The sequence below is a fragment of the Natrix helvetica genome (genome assembly GCF_964273705.1).
Source record: "Natrix helvetica genome assembly, chromosome: 1".
In the NCBI taxonomy this organism is placed as follows: Eukaryota; Metazoa; Chordata; class Lepidosauria; order Squamata; family Natricidae; genus Natrix; species Natrix helvetica.
In genome coordinates, this window is record NC_138548.1 from 291,538,950 (window position 1) to 291,553,920 (window position 14,971).

Here is a 14,971-nt window from a genome sequence, read left to right on the forward strand (position 1 = left end):
ATGAACCTATGAATATGAACCAGATGTTGAACATTTGGAGATAGAGACAACATATCATCAGGACTTAGTTCTCAATAATATTTCAACATGCTAGCTGAATGTAAAGCCGTAGTAGGCTCTGATGAGAAAATTATTCCTGTATTTTTCTTTCAGAGAACTTATATTAAAATTTAACTTAATATCTTTATTTAAGAGGATATTTATTAGAGGTATATTTTGATTTTATCCATTTTCCAGCTTCCAAACACTCCCATTTGCAGCTCTATCAACTCTTATCTTCAGTGACCTTTAAAAAATACAAGTTGACATTATTTTTATTTACTTTATTTCATGTTATATATTTATGAAGCCCTTCCACTTGAAAGAATACCATGGTGATGTCCATAACATGCAAACAATTCTTATAAAGCAATATAGAGGCAAGATGAAGGTTCTTAAAAATGTATTCAGTGAAAACTATCAATAATTTTAAAAATGAGCTGGATGTGGTGGAATATTCTTTAAAAAAAATACTGTGGCGCTCCAGGAGAACAATGAGGAATATGAGCTTCTTTAATAAAAGGAAAAACTTTTTGTCCTTATTGGCATCTATTCTCTGATTAATCTATCTACCAAGCATCATGCATAATTATTGTTAGAAATTTTTGGAATTCCAAATAAAAACACTTCATGCCTCTGATGATAGCATTCCAGAAATGATGTCATTTGAAAAAATATACATTTAAGACTTTTGATTTAGCTTGTGTATTACATTTTAAGTTCATGATAGATCATTTGGAACATTTTCTTAGCTTTGCAAGCTTTCCCATAATTTGTAAGTGCCCTGCATGGATAATAGAATAATGCTCATTGTCCTGGGATAGTACTGAAATATCAACATATTTGGAAAGTGGCAAGTTAAAAGTAGTAGGTGGTAGCCTCTGGTTTATATCAACAGTTATTTTTTATTATTTAATTAAATTGTGGCACTGCTCAATTACAAAGTGACAGTTCACAATATAAAAACAAAATATATTAAGATAATAAAAATTAAATAAGGAAAAGAAGAAACAGAATCCAGAATCAAATCAACACTTATACAATGTATGTCAAAAACCTCTAACAAGGGGTTCCACCCCAAAGCATGGTAAAGAGATGTCTTTAACTTCTTCTGGAATGCTATCTGGGCAGGAGGTGTACTCTTAATAACCCAGCCTACTTGAATATATGGTAAAATGGAGAATATGGATGTCCGAAAGGTGCTTTTTCAAGAGGCAACTGGACTTTCTGGGGTTTTTTTTAAAGACATTTCACTTCTCATCCAAGATTTGCAACAACCATGACCTTGATGACTGAGAATCTCCATAGACATCGAGAATATGCATGCTGCTGTCATAGATGACAGTGAAACTAAAGGTTCTCAGATCTTTCTGCAGGTAGCTAGGTGACCATTTCTTAGAAGTATTACTTATATCCCTGAATTGTAACTGAACTGACTTCTGCTAGTCACTAGTGCCTCTCTCAACTAGAAACCATCAATCATATGGAACTTTGAATGTGTTACAAACATTCTGAGGGTTTTGATTGACACAACCAATCACTTCTTTAAAAACTGTTCAAGTTGGTCAAATGGCCAAATGACTCCTTGAATACGCTACTTTGGGGAAAGAGGTTAGAACAGGGTACAATTAATTAGAGAAGAATAAACCAGAGATGATTTCTGCTCAAGATCAGCTCTGCCAAGCTTAACGGCAGTTTTCCTCTTAATTAATGCTGCACCCCCATTGTAAATCTACTATTTATTATTTCCTTATTACTCTTAATTTGATTCTTCAGACTTTTCAGATCCCCTGGTCCTGGGATGACTTTAGTAAACCCGATACCTTCTCAGGTGCACTACATTAAACCTCCCATAGAATAATGCATCCGAAGACCACCAACTTGGGAAAGTGTGATCAAGGAGCTTAAAACTAAGAGAAAACGCGTCCCTCTGAAAATAAGGACGACCAAGAGCGAACAGGGAGGAACAGTTCACTGTCCAGTTTACATCTCGCCGGATCACTAAGCGGCACTCATTTTTGGACAGTCCAAGCTAGGATCTATAATACCCTGAGGGTAAGCCGCCTTCGGTCAGCGCTCTTCGTAGCCAGGGCACGAGATCACCGGCTCCCTCCCGTCTCAACTAGACCGATGTCTCCGCTCTCCGTCCTCCCGCACAACGCCGAAGTTCTTTAATCCACGCCCTCATCCCGCAACCTCGGGATTCCCCAGGCAGCAGGCGCAACGCGGTGTGAAACGGCGATTCTTTTATTTATTTATTTCTCTTTCTTCCTTCCTTCCTCCCCCTTCCCCCACCCCCCACCGCCTCCCTTTCATCTTTCCGACACATCTGCTCGGGCTCCGTCACGCGCAGGCTGTCCGCTTGAAGCGAGAGCCTCTGCCGCTCGCGTCCAGCCGCTGCACCGGGGAAACGAAGGGCTGGGAGCCCAAGGTGCAGATGATGTGCTAGCCTCCCCGCCAGGCGCCAGAGACGGCTATTTTTAGAAAGCCCTGCAATTTCTCTCCCCCCCCCTTTCCCTCCCCTCGCAAAGCCTAGAGTAGAAACAGCGGCGCCGGGAGAGCCACAGTCTGAACGCCAACGCCGCCGCGAGCCCCGCTGGCCGAACTGCCCCTTCCCCCCCACGGCCGGCCGGTCAGCCAGCAAGCAGAGCGAATTTCCGCCGCTCGGCGCCCAGGTGGGTAGATACGCTTTCTAATCCCGTTGCCCCTTATCCACCACCTCGCCTTCGGTTCCCCTCTTGCTCCGAGGCCGCTGAGGCCCAGCGGTCGTCCCCCACCCCCCACCCCCGAACCGGAGCAAAAACAAAAGCGGGCTCCTTTAAGCCCCTCGGGGCTGGGCGTGTCCCCAGCCGCTGCTCGGCTCCGCTTCTCCAGCTCACGGAAACTGCGCGCCGGCCAGCGCGGCTTCTAAATCCCCGGTTCTCCCCGGGCGAAGAGACGTTGGGCGCGCGCGCGGAAAGAAAAGCTTCTCACGCCGTCTCCTCGCGCAGAGCTGTCTCCCTCCCCCCCCCCTCCCCACCTCGGGGCTCCTCTCAGCCGAGGCGGGAAATGGCTTCGTTTAAGGACCTTCCCGGTCGATCCTCTCCTCCTCCTTTTCCTTTCTCGCTAGCCAAACCCTTTTGCCTCTGGTCTTGTGTGCAATGGGGAAACGGCTCCGAGCTGCGTTTAGGTTGAACAAGGCAGGCCAGCCTCAAGCGTAAGTCATGGAAGCTTCTGCAAAGCCTCCCATTTCCTCTCCTCTTCCCTCCCAGCGCCTATTAATAGCAAGGAAGCTTTTGTCTTTCTCTTTGCACCCGTTAATTATTCCCGTTGACTGGCATTGGGGAAGGGAGGGGAGGAGAGGAGAGGCCTCAGAAATAAAAGAAGAGCTGGGGGGGGGGGGGACAGACTCCTGTTCCCTTCTTATGTAATCAACAGTAATGAAAGAACATCGCAGGGCGGTTCTGGCAGCAGCCTGGTGGGTGTGGGGGTAATTTGGGATTCCCCAGCATACACACAGGCTGTGTGCAAGTTGTATGGTAGGCCCATCAGATCGGCTCTATCCTTTGGCAGAGGGCAGCCTCTGAGAGACAGTAGCAAAGGTGAGAGAGGGAGCTATGTGCCCTGGCATCTATCCTGGCATCTTCAACCATCACCATCCCAGTTGTCTCCCCACAAAATTTTCTCTTTCAGTTTCCATTTGGAAGAAACATTCAAGTGACATGGCCTTTGAACATGTCATGTAATGAGACGGTCATGGCCTTAAGTATACAGGGAGTCCTTGACTTACAACCATTGTTTACTGACCATTCAAAGTTACAAAGGCACTTTAAAAAATTGACTTATGACTGGTTTTCACACACATGCTCATTGCAGAATCCCTTGCTTGTGTGATTAAACTTCGGATTCTTGGCTACTGGCATGTACTTGTGACGGTTGCAGGACCCCAGAATCATGTGATCACCTTTTGCACTCTTGACAAGCAAAGTTAGTGAAGAATGCAAATCCACTTAACAACTGTGTTGTTAATTTAAGAACTGCAATGATTCATTTAACAATTGTAGCAAAAAACAAAATGGGGCAAAACTCACTTAACAAGCACAGGATGAATATGAATATGTAGATAGGCAGGTAAGTAGATGATAGATGATAGATAGATAGATGATAGATAGATGATAGATAGATAGATAGATAGATGATAGATAGATAGATAGATAGATGATAGATAGATAGATAGATAGATAGATGATAGATAGATAGATAGATGATAGATAGATAGATAGATAGATAGATGATAGACAGACAGACAGACAGACAGACAGACAGATAGATAGATGATAGATAGCTAAAGCTGTCTGCAAGAATTTGAGCTATTAACAGTCAAAGCAAATAGGTAGATAAGAGTCAGTGGAATTCCAGGTGGGCTGAACTTAGAACACTTGTGGGTATGAAGGGACTTGAGACTAATGGTGAGTTTGACTCCTTCCCTGGGCTCATCCTGGTCATCTCCTACATTTTATTTATTTTTTATTTATTAAATTTACATGCTGCCCATCTCACTATCCAAAGTGAATCAGAATGGCTTGAGTCAATGTCCTATTCACCTTCACTCCAGTCCCACCAATCATATTGAAAAGTTTGTAAGGACAACTAAAGTCACTTGGAATTGATTCTTTGGAGGTTAATCTGACCCTGGGTCTCTTGAATATTTTTTAAAATACATTAGCTTTGATGTTATTCAAAGTCTGGAATGCAAATATTACATGTAATGATAGCACTGTTACAGAGGAAAGGGCAAGTCTTTGCATTTTGATGAAGCGATACATGCTCTCATCCAAATGGGTGATAACTATAAACAATACAGTTTAATTCTCTGAATAAACTTTACTCGGTCTGTTCTTGGGTAGGACTGTTGCATATCAGATTTATAGAAGTCCTAAGCAAAGCTTCATAGGTACAAATACACAGAATTTACACAGATATTATGCACAAACAAATAATAGAGATTCAATTGCTACACTCTCGATATGATACAAGGAGCATTTATAATTTGTCTTGTACGCCATTTCTTCTTTTAAAAACTTGGTGCTTTCTGAGCTTGAATGTTTGCTTGCAGACATTTCATTACTTGACTAAGTAACATCAGTGCTGATGAGTGTGGAATTTGCTCCCTGTTCGTGTAGATACCGGTAGTCCGTGAATTATCAGTGTAATGGATCCTTCCCATCATGGTCATTACTCATGACCATTGTGAACTGGGTCACCCATGTGAGTGACCTGATTTTACAACCTTTTTATGGTGGTCATTAGGTCAACATGGAGGTCATTAAATAAATACCACAGTTGTTAAGTGAACATTATAGGCTAGTTTTACCGAAAACTGGAATTAAACGCTGATTTTCAGCAAAACAATTGTAAAACATGCCATGTGGTCATCCCATAACCGCAGGTGCTGCAAATGGCCATAAATGCAGATTAGTCGCCGTGCCTGAAGGGCAAGCACATGACTGCAGGGGTGTGTGTGACCATTGGAACTTCAAATCCAGGTCAAAAATATTCCCAGAGAAACTGTGCCAGAACTTTGAATGCTAAACAACCAATCATAAGTTGAAGATTACCTTTAGCTTGCCTTGTCAGTGAAACATGTAGTTTTCTCCTTGGTAGTTCCTTGATTAGTTATCTTGTTTGTCTGGTGTTAATCCCTGCTTCTCTGGGTGTTGGTTGTAGAAAAGATATATTCTGGGGTTTTTTGCTTCCTTCTTAACGTTTTTATTATCAGTGGTCTGTAAACATGGTTTATAACTATGTAGTTGATGATGGCTGATTTGCCTGAATGACATCATTCAAGGAATTCCCTAACATTTTGAATTTAGCTTAGTCTGGGATACTGACGATTTTCCAATTGAAATTATGATTGAGTCTATCCATGTGCTGTGAGATTAAGGAGTTTTCATTGTGTCTTCTGACTGACTGACTGACTGACTGACAGTTGCTGTTCATGGATATGCTTTGCTAGTCTGCTTGTCTGTCCTACGTTTCTTCTTTGGCAATTATAAAACAAGGAGTAATCACATTTTAATTTAATGGAGGACAATTAAACACCATTTCTCATTAAGCATTCTTTCCAAATTAGTGGAAGAAATTAGTTTTGTTAACTTTTTTTCAAAGGGTTTAAAAGACTGGAGTAATAAATGTAGTTGTCTTTGTGATTAAGATAAATTTTCAGGTTTGCTAATCCAAAATAAATCCAATTTCTTTAGGATTAGGGGAGAGGAAAACCTGTGAACACATGGCCCCAAAGAACTAAGAGAAACTATTTCTTCCAGATGATCCAGTTACTCATATATGAATGAAAGCCCTGGTAGCTGTATTAATGTAAGGCAGCTGAAATTAGTGACTTCTATCCGTTGAGGCAGCCAGTTTGGTGCAATGGTTCAGGCATATTAGAAACTGGGAGTCTGATTTCCAGTCCTGCCTTAGGGCATGAAGTCTCCTGGGTGACTTTAAGCTGGTTCCTCTAGGAAAGTGCCAGAAATTGCAGGGAATCAACACTGACTCCAAGGCATTGACACACACCCTCTCTATTGTGTCCCATTTCCAAGGCATACAATTCTTCATACTACTTGTAGGAGGGGAAATGAGCAGGAGGCTGCTATTCCACAGTTGTTCTGCTTTTGGTTCTCTGGTTGGCTTCTGTGAGAAATGATGGTAATATAGTTGGTATTTTAAATTTATTCAACACAGTTCTTGTGTTGTCAAAAAATGGTGCATAGAAATGAACTAATTTAAAATATGTCAAATTCTCTCAAAAAAGCTATGCTGCCGTACATGATTTCTTCCTCTAAATTAAATATCTTTTACTTCACTGCTGGACAGTGAATCGGAATTTTTATTTTGAGAGTTGGAACATAACTTGGAGGGCATTTAGGCCAGCTCTCTAGCCAGGACTGACCAACTAAAAGTCTTGGCAACCTTTTTTGACCCTTTTCCTCCTCCATCACCACCACCACCTATTCCATCTCCACCTCCACCTCCTGGTTTTTCAAAGTTAAAGCAGTTTCTGGGAGGCATTGTTAGTATATAACCAATGCATAGTTATTCTGTCTCTTTTTCAAATATGAATTATCTTTATAATGAAGGATGAATGGAACCCCCTTGAACTTTAGTATAATATAATACCAATCTAATATGGATGGCAAGAAGTCCCAGTTTTCATTTGTTGAGGAAGTTATTCAACTGCAGCATTACATCATCCAGAGAGGCTGTATTCTCATTGGTAATTCAAGTCAATTAAATGTAAATATATCTTAGTTCCAAATCTGACTCATAAAATAGTTCCTTTTTCCAGGCTAAGGCTATTGCCAGACCCTTAAGACAGTGCAGTGAGGGCCATAGTTTCAATAACTATTCAGAATGTGTAATAGTAGCCAATTTTGAATGAGCCAACATCAGAGAAATATCGCTTCCAACAGAATTGATATTATTAAACATGTTTCTTTAGGATTTATGAGAAATATATCTTGGAGGCACTGTATATACAGGCACGTAGCTGCATTATTCAGAGTCTAGTTTAAGCCTTCCACGTAGAATGTGCAGATGACATGCAATCATTGAGATTGATACACTTTCATAAATTTCCTATTACTAAGAAAAATGTTGAGTCTTGCCAGCAAAGTTATTTTCACAACTATGGTACCTGAAGTTATTCTGGGGAAGGAATTAGAATTTCTACCTGTATATACTTCCACATAGTTGATTCATTGCATTCTGTGCTCAATATTACAGTACCTTAATTTGTTTTCTAGGTAAAAAAAATGGTTCAATTAGTCAAAATGATGATTAGGGGACTGGAGACTAAAACATATGAAGAACGGTTGCAGGAACTGGGTATGTCTAGCTTAAGAGAAAGAAGGACTAGGGGAGACATGATAGTATTGTTCCAATATCTCAGGGGTTGCCACAAAGAAGAGGGAATCAAACTATTCTCCAAGGCACCTGAGGGTAGAGCAAGAAGCAATGGGTGGAAACTAATCAAGGAGAGAAGCAACTTAGAACTGAGGAGAAACTTCCTGACAGTTAGAACAATTAATCAGTGGAACAGCTTGCCTCCAGAAGTTGTGAATGCCCCAACACTGGAAGTCTTTAAGAAGATGTTGGATAGCCATCTGTCTGAAACGGTATAGGGTTTCTTGCCTAGGCAGGGGGTTGGACTAGAAGACCTCCAAGGTCCCTTCCAACTCTACTATTGTATTGTAAATAGCTTCTAACAGTCAGTCAGAGCTTGGATCAAGTCATAGTTTCTTTAGAAACTCAACTACATTTGGAAGCTAAGAACAAAAAAGACAAGGACACAGATAAGATAGATAAATTGCTTTTATTACAGAAAAAAGCCCAGCTAACAAGATCACTTAGTGTAGAATCTAGCTATTCATTTATACATGATCCCAAGTTTTGTTTTGCATCCTTTTCATTTGCCACTAGGTGATAATGGGCTTATTTTCCAGTAGAACCGAGGGAGGGGTCCCCACTGGGTATTCTAAAAGCCTGATTGTAGAGCTTCGGTACGTCCCAGTGGTGACCCCTCCCTCGGTTCTACTGGAAAAGGAACGTTGGTCCTTACCTGAACATGTCTTTTCAGTAGAACAGAGGGAGGGGTCACATCCCACCCTAGTTAGCTACCTTAGTTAGATTGATGGTGGGTTGGGGCGGTCCCATTTCTGTTTTTTTACAGTGTTCATCAGTCGACCTCGAGGAAACGGAACCACAGGGAATGATGGAGGATTAAAGGAAAATTCCCTCAGTCTTTGGACCAATCAGGCTTTGAGAATACCCAGTGGTGACTCCTCCCTCTGTTCTGCTGAAAAGACACGTTCAGGTAAGGACCAACATTGGATTTCTCAGTTTTGTACATGGAGGGCAATTGTTCCATGTTTTGATGATAATCTGGTCTGATTTCAGGCTCTTGGATTCAAACTTTGGCAACTTAATTCATTACACAATGTAGGACAGCTGGTATAGAAAATACTGAATGGCTTGATGTGTAAGATGGACAGCCATATTAATTTTCAAAATAAATAATTTTTCTAAACAAATCTGAGTCGACCATTCACTTATAGCTTTGGCAAAAAGCACCTGGAAAATGGCATTGTTATTTCCTGTCCAATTAGAGCTACATTGAGCTGCCATTGAGGAATTTACTCTTTTTGTTTAATGACTGTAATATTTTATTTAGTTTCAATCCTTACTTCCTCATCATCTGAAACCAGCAACTGGGCCATGCAAACAAGCGAAGCCCCCTCCACAAGATGCAGGCAGCACACAAAACCACACCGGCTCTGATCTATGGAAAACCATCTCCCCGGAACCGATTCCTGGTGCCCAAAAGGTTAGGGGCCACTGTCCTATACCAAACCCAAGAGTAATAGATTGGCTTGTCCCATTAAAATAGGCTGGTGTGATATCTTTTTCGGACACATTCAGTTGTAATGTGTGCATTATTTTGCGTATATGTGAATACTTGTATTATTGGTATTTGTTGACAAGCAAAAACATAAAGGAAAGTTATGTACAAGTACAAATTAATTGATATTTGAGGAATTTGTAACGTGCTGTTATTACCTAGTCATCTTGAATGGGATCGGGATTTGAACTTTTACAAAGATAAGGTCAGGAATCAATTCCAGGCAAAATTCACAAATAGAGCAAGCAATTAGCAAAGAGCAGCACCATGGAGAGCTCCCTGCAGAACCATCTATGCTACTACTGTATCAGACATCTAGTTAAGTCTCATGGTAGGATAGCAGGCCCAAATCTCAGTCTGGGAATTAGTTTCCTATTTTCCTTGTTGCAGGATATAAACTATTCCAAGTAAAGCTGTCTTTTGTAATTGACTGGTGGTGACTTTTGTTAATGCCAAAGGCATTCAAGTCTTGCTCCAGATCTTTTGGGATTTCACCAATGGCCTATTATACTATAGTATTATCTTTGTTTTCTTCTGCCACAGTCATTCTATTTGCAGGTCTTTATAGCTTGTGGGATTTTATTTACAGTTCTTTGTCTTTTATTCTGCTGTATTCAGGTATTGCAGTGTCCACTATCCAGACTTTTTTTGTCTTTCTTTTTAATAATTGTTAAGTCTGGGGTGTTGTGTTATCAGACACCTATTTGTCATTATTTGGATGGTTATTTCCAACCAGTTTTGAATTCAGTGAAAACTGGGTTCATGGTGAGTGGATTTCTCCTCTTATGAGAGTTGAAAGGTGAAGCTGGCAACACCAGAAACAAAGAACCTGAGGTAGACAAGACTATTATCAAAACATGGTGTAGATGCCCTCCATGTCCAAGGTTGAGAAAAAAACAGCATGGAAAGACAAGAGAAAGAAACCTCAAATTTAATCTTGGCACCATCATAAATTATAGGATAGGTTGTCTATATTCTTCTGTAGCTGATCTTTGTTATTAGATATCTCAACAATACCAGCTATGTACCATAATAAAGAATATAAAGCATTCATATGCTGGAGAATGCCTTAGGTTTAAGAGTGATGAAACTTTGGCAGCCAAATAATTCATAGAGAAACAGCACATGATATTCCTACTCCCATGAAATATTAGAGCTGTCCCTTAACAGATTGTGAAACTGATATGCTGGAGAGGAAAGAATACTTGAAAACAAGCTGTCCCAAGAGAACCATTGCTAAGCATGTGTGATGTGCACTTTTTTCTTCCATTTTATACCAGTAGCTATTCAGAGTAGTAGTTACCAAAATGGTTATAGTTGCAAGTTGTAAGAGCTGCAGTGGTTAGAGTGCAGTACTGCAGGCTACTTCTGCTGATCACCAGCTGCCAGCAGTTTGGCAGATCAAATCTCACCAGGCTCAAGGTTGACTCAGCCTTCCATCCTTCCGAGGTGGGTAAAATGAGGACCCAGATTGTTGGGGGCAATATGCTGACTCTGTAAATCTGCTTAAAGTAAAAAAATCCGCTTAGACTTCTATACCTCTTCACAGTGCTTTAGTAAAAGCACTGTGAAGCAGTATATAAGTCTAAATGCTAAGTTCTCCTGAGTGCTAATTGAGTTTCAAGAACGAGGTTTGTTGTATCTTGTGTAAAATTCTGATTCCTATTGCATCACAATGCTACTACTCAGTGCAATTTTCAATTTTTAAAAAATTATTTCAAGTTAAGATGCACCTGCAATTTAATTGAAAAAGTATCAGTGCCATATTTTAACATTTGTATTTCAGAAGAATACAAAGAGTATATTTCAATAAGTAAGTGGTTGATTACATCAGAGTTGATGCTATCTATATAGTCATGAATCTATTTTAGAGGAGGGAGGGAGGGAGGGAGGGAGGGAGAGAGAGAGAGAGAGAGAGAGAGAGAGAGAGAGAGATGAAACTCTCATCAAAGAAATTCTTAAGATTTATCTGTGCATCCTCTTGTGTATCAAAAACATAGCACTTTCTTGAAAATTAAAAAAAATGTTTTTGCTCAAAAAAGAAGACACAAAACCTTTACCGTTTATTTCAAACCATATATCATATTTTTCTGAGTATAAGACACACCGGAGTATAAGACGCACCAATGTTTTGAAGAGGCAATTTTTTAAAAAAAAAAGTAGGTAGGGAGAGAGAGAAATACAGTAGGTAGGTAGGGAGAGGGAGTAGGTAGGGAGAGAGAGTAGGGAGAGAGAGAGAGAGAGAGAGAGAGAGAGAGAGAAATACAGTAGGTAGGTAGGGAGAGAGAGTAAGTAGGTAGGGAGAGGGAGAGGGAGAGAGAAATACAATAGGGAGGGTGAGTAGGTAGGTAGGTAGATGGAGAGAGAGAGAGGGAGAAATACAGTAGGTAGGTAGGGAGAAAGAGAGTAGGTAGGTAGGTAGGTAGGTAGGGAGAGAGAGAGAGAGAATAGGTAGGTAGGTAGGTAGATGTTTCCAGGTGTATTTATCCATGTGCTGGAGAAGAAATCACTGACAACCTGCAGCACCTAAGTCTTTGTTTCTGCTGGCACAGCACTTGATCAATGTAATTCTCATCAATCATTCTAACTAAAGAGCTTTCCGAAAGGGGAAAAAAAAGTTTTTGCACTCTGCAGACCTCCCCAAAACGGCCCCATTTTTCGCAAAAACGGGCCCGTTTTTTTTCAAATAAAAGGCATGAATAGCCTTGGGTGGGTGGGATGCAGAGTGCTGCTGGGGGCAGGGGAGGCAAAAAATGGCCCATTTTTTGCTCATTTCTGCCCTCCTCAGCCCCCAGGAGTTCTCTGAAAGCCTCCGTAAGGCTAGGCACAGCAATTTTGGTGAAGGGGCAGGGCTTCGGGAGGCAAAAAAAATGCTGTATTCGATGTAAAAGATGCACTCAGATTTTCAGCCTCTTTTTTGAGGAAAAAAGGTGCATCTTATACTCCGAAAAATACGGGTATATCTTAGATATATGCAAGATGTGTTTGCTTCAAGTTTTATTGCTTTTCAAGAGTACCTTTTCCAAATTGCATTTAAAGTAATCAAAGGTCCTTTAGAATGCCATATCTAATAAAAAATTTCATAAAATATAATACACACTCTTGTTTTATCGGAGTGGGACTATTTCCTAGAAATGTGCATGATGGTGTTGACATTGCAAAGCTGGATTTTTTTTTTTGCCTTACAGTTAATGTGTACTTGATATCCCTAAGATGACACTTTTCCTTTTAAAATGTATCACTAGTTCCATAACATAGGAAACTGCCTAACTACAGCTTAGTAACCAGCTGTCTATTTAGCCCAGTTAGCAGCAGCTTTTAAAAATCTAATTGCACCCTTTTCTCAACAATCACAACCTAATCCTTTTAACTAGAGGTGCCAGGAACTGAAGCAAGGAATTTCTATACGTGAATCAGATGTGCTGACCCATTCTCCTAATTATGAAAAGTCTAAAAATACAACAATGTATCCACTATGGATTGGTAAACTAGATGCCAGCTCAAATCTTCTGACATATAGTGTGTGTGTGTGTGTGTGTGTGTGTGTACATTACAATGTCTAGCACAATTTTTTTTAGTGCCTCTCCTCAAAACTCAGCTGGAATAATTTAAGAAAGACTGTATATTTACGCAAATAAATAGGCTATGATGAGCAAGTGACACGGGTTTAATACTCCCCACTACCTAAGGTGCTAGTCTCTTCCCAGATGATGAAACTATACTAATTTCTCATTTGTTTATTTGTTTGCTTCTTACATTTACGTGCCAACCAACTCATCTAGAAGCACACTTTTTGATTCCTCCATATCAATGTTCATTCTTATCCAAACATTTGGATTTTGGTTTGCAGGGATTGGAAGGAACATCAGAGTGAACTGGATACAGAATCTGTTATTCTGGAGAACTTGGCAGGAATCATACATTGATACAAGAGTGTTGAAACCTTGGCAGCGAAATAATTCACAGAGAAACTTCACACGGTACTGCTACTCCCATTAAAAATTAGAGCTGTCCCTTAACAGATAGCGAATCTTATATGCTGGGGAGGGAAGAATATTTGAAGACAATATTTGAAGACAAGCTGTTATTTATTTATTTATTTATTTCTTGGATTTCTAAACCGCCCCCTCTCCCAAAAAGGGACTCGGGGCGGTGTACAGCCAAATGCAGATAAAAATACAATAATATAAAACCGTTAAATACATTTGGGTGGAGGAGATAAGGCTGTAGAAGAAATAAATATACCATAAAAACCCTAAAAACATCCCCAATTAAAATACCCAAACCCAATTAAAATATATCCCCAGGAGGTAAAACTAAGAGAGTGCCAGGCCAGCTGATTGAAATAGGTGAGTCTTTAATTTTTGACGGAAGGAACGGAGGTCGGTGGTAGTGCGAATATCAGGGGGGAGGTCATTCCAGAGGGTTGGGCCCATCACAGAGAAGGACCTACTCCTAGGTGTCGCCCGCTGGCATTGCCTAGCGGAGGGCACCAGAAGGAGTCCCTCCCTGTGTGAGCGGATAGGTCGCAGGGACGTGTGTGGTAGGATGCGATCCTGCAGATAACTAGGTCCTATGCCATGGAGCGCTTTAAAGATGGTAATCAATACCTTGAAACGCACCCGAAAGGCCACAGGTAGCCAGTGCAGCTCGCGCAGGAGAGGTGTTACATGGGAGTAACGTGTACTCCCCATGATAACCCGCGCGGCTGCGTTCTGAACTAACTGCAGTCTCCGGATACGTCCCAAGGGAAGCCCCATGTAGAGGGCATTGCAGTAGTCCAGGCGAGACGTCACCAGCGCATGAGTGACCGTGTGCAGGGCACTCCGGTCCAGTAGGGGGCGCAATTGGCGCCCAGGCGAACCTGGTGGAATGCCCCCCTTGCCACGGCTGCCACATGGTCCTCCATTGACAGCCGGGCATCAAGGAGGACGCCCAAATTGCGCGCCTGCTCCACAGGGGACAGTTGTTCGCCCCCTATGGCCAGTGATGGTGTCAGCTGACTGAATCGAGGTGCCGGTACCCACAGCCACTCGGTCTTGGAGGGGTTGAGTTTGAGTCTGTTGTCCCGCATCCAGACCCCGACGGCTTCCAAACACCGGGACATCACTTCGACAGCCTCGTTGGGGTGGTTTGGGGTTGAAATGTACAGCTGAGTATCATCAGCATACAGGTGGTACTCAACCCCAAAACCACGGATGATCTCACCCAGCGGCTTCACATATGCGTTGAACAGGAGAGGCGAGAGGACCGACCCCTGTGGCACTCCACAAGTGAGTGGCCTCAGGGACGACCTCTGCCCCCCTGTCAACACACATTGCTTCCGGTCAGAGAGGTAGGAGCCGAACCACCACAAAACGGTGCCTCCGACTCCCATCCCCTCCAACCGGCGCAATAGGATACCATGGTCGATGGTATCAAAAGCCGCCGAGAGGTCTAATAGGACCAGGATAGAGGAACAACCCCTATCTCTGGCCCTCCAGAGATCATCAA

At 41.6% G+C, this 14,971-nt stretch overlaps 1 protein-coding gene across 4 annotated transcripts in view; it reads left to right on the forward strand.

The window, feature by feature from the left end:
* The first annotated feature begins 2,411 nt into the window (after positions 1–2,411).
* The window catches only part of CPLX2 (complexin 2), a 143,171-nt gene continuing 130,611 nt past the window's right edge, over positions 2,412–14,971 (forward strand). Inside the window, exons 1-2 of one of the 4 annotated variants that reach the window (XM_081957493.1) lie at positions 2,412–2,714; positions 13,329–13,458. The gene's annotated coding sequence lies outside the window, so the exon portion shown is untranslated. Of the gene's footprint in view, positions 2,715–3,071; positions 3,236–13,328; positions 13,459–14,971 lie in introns of those variants that run through there. The other 3 variants (XM_081957494.1, XM_081957495.1, XM_081957496.1) reach the window with 3 other exon arrangements.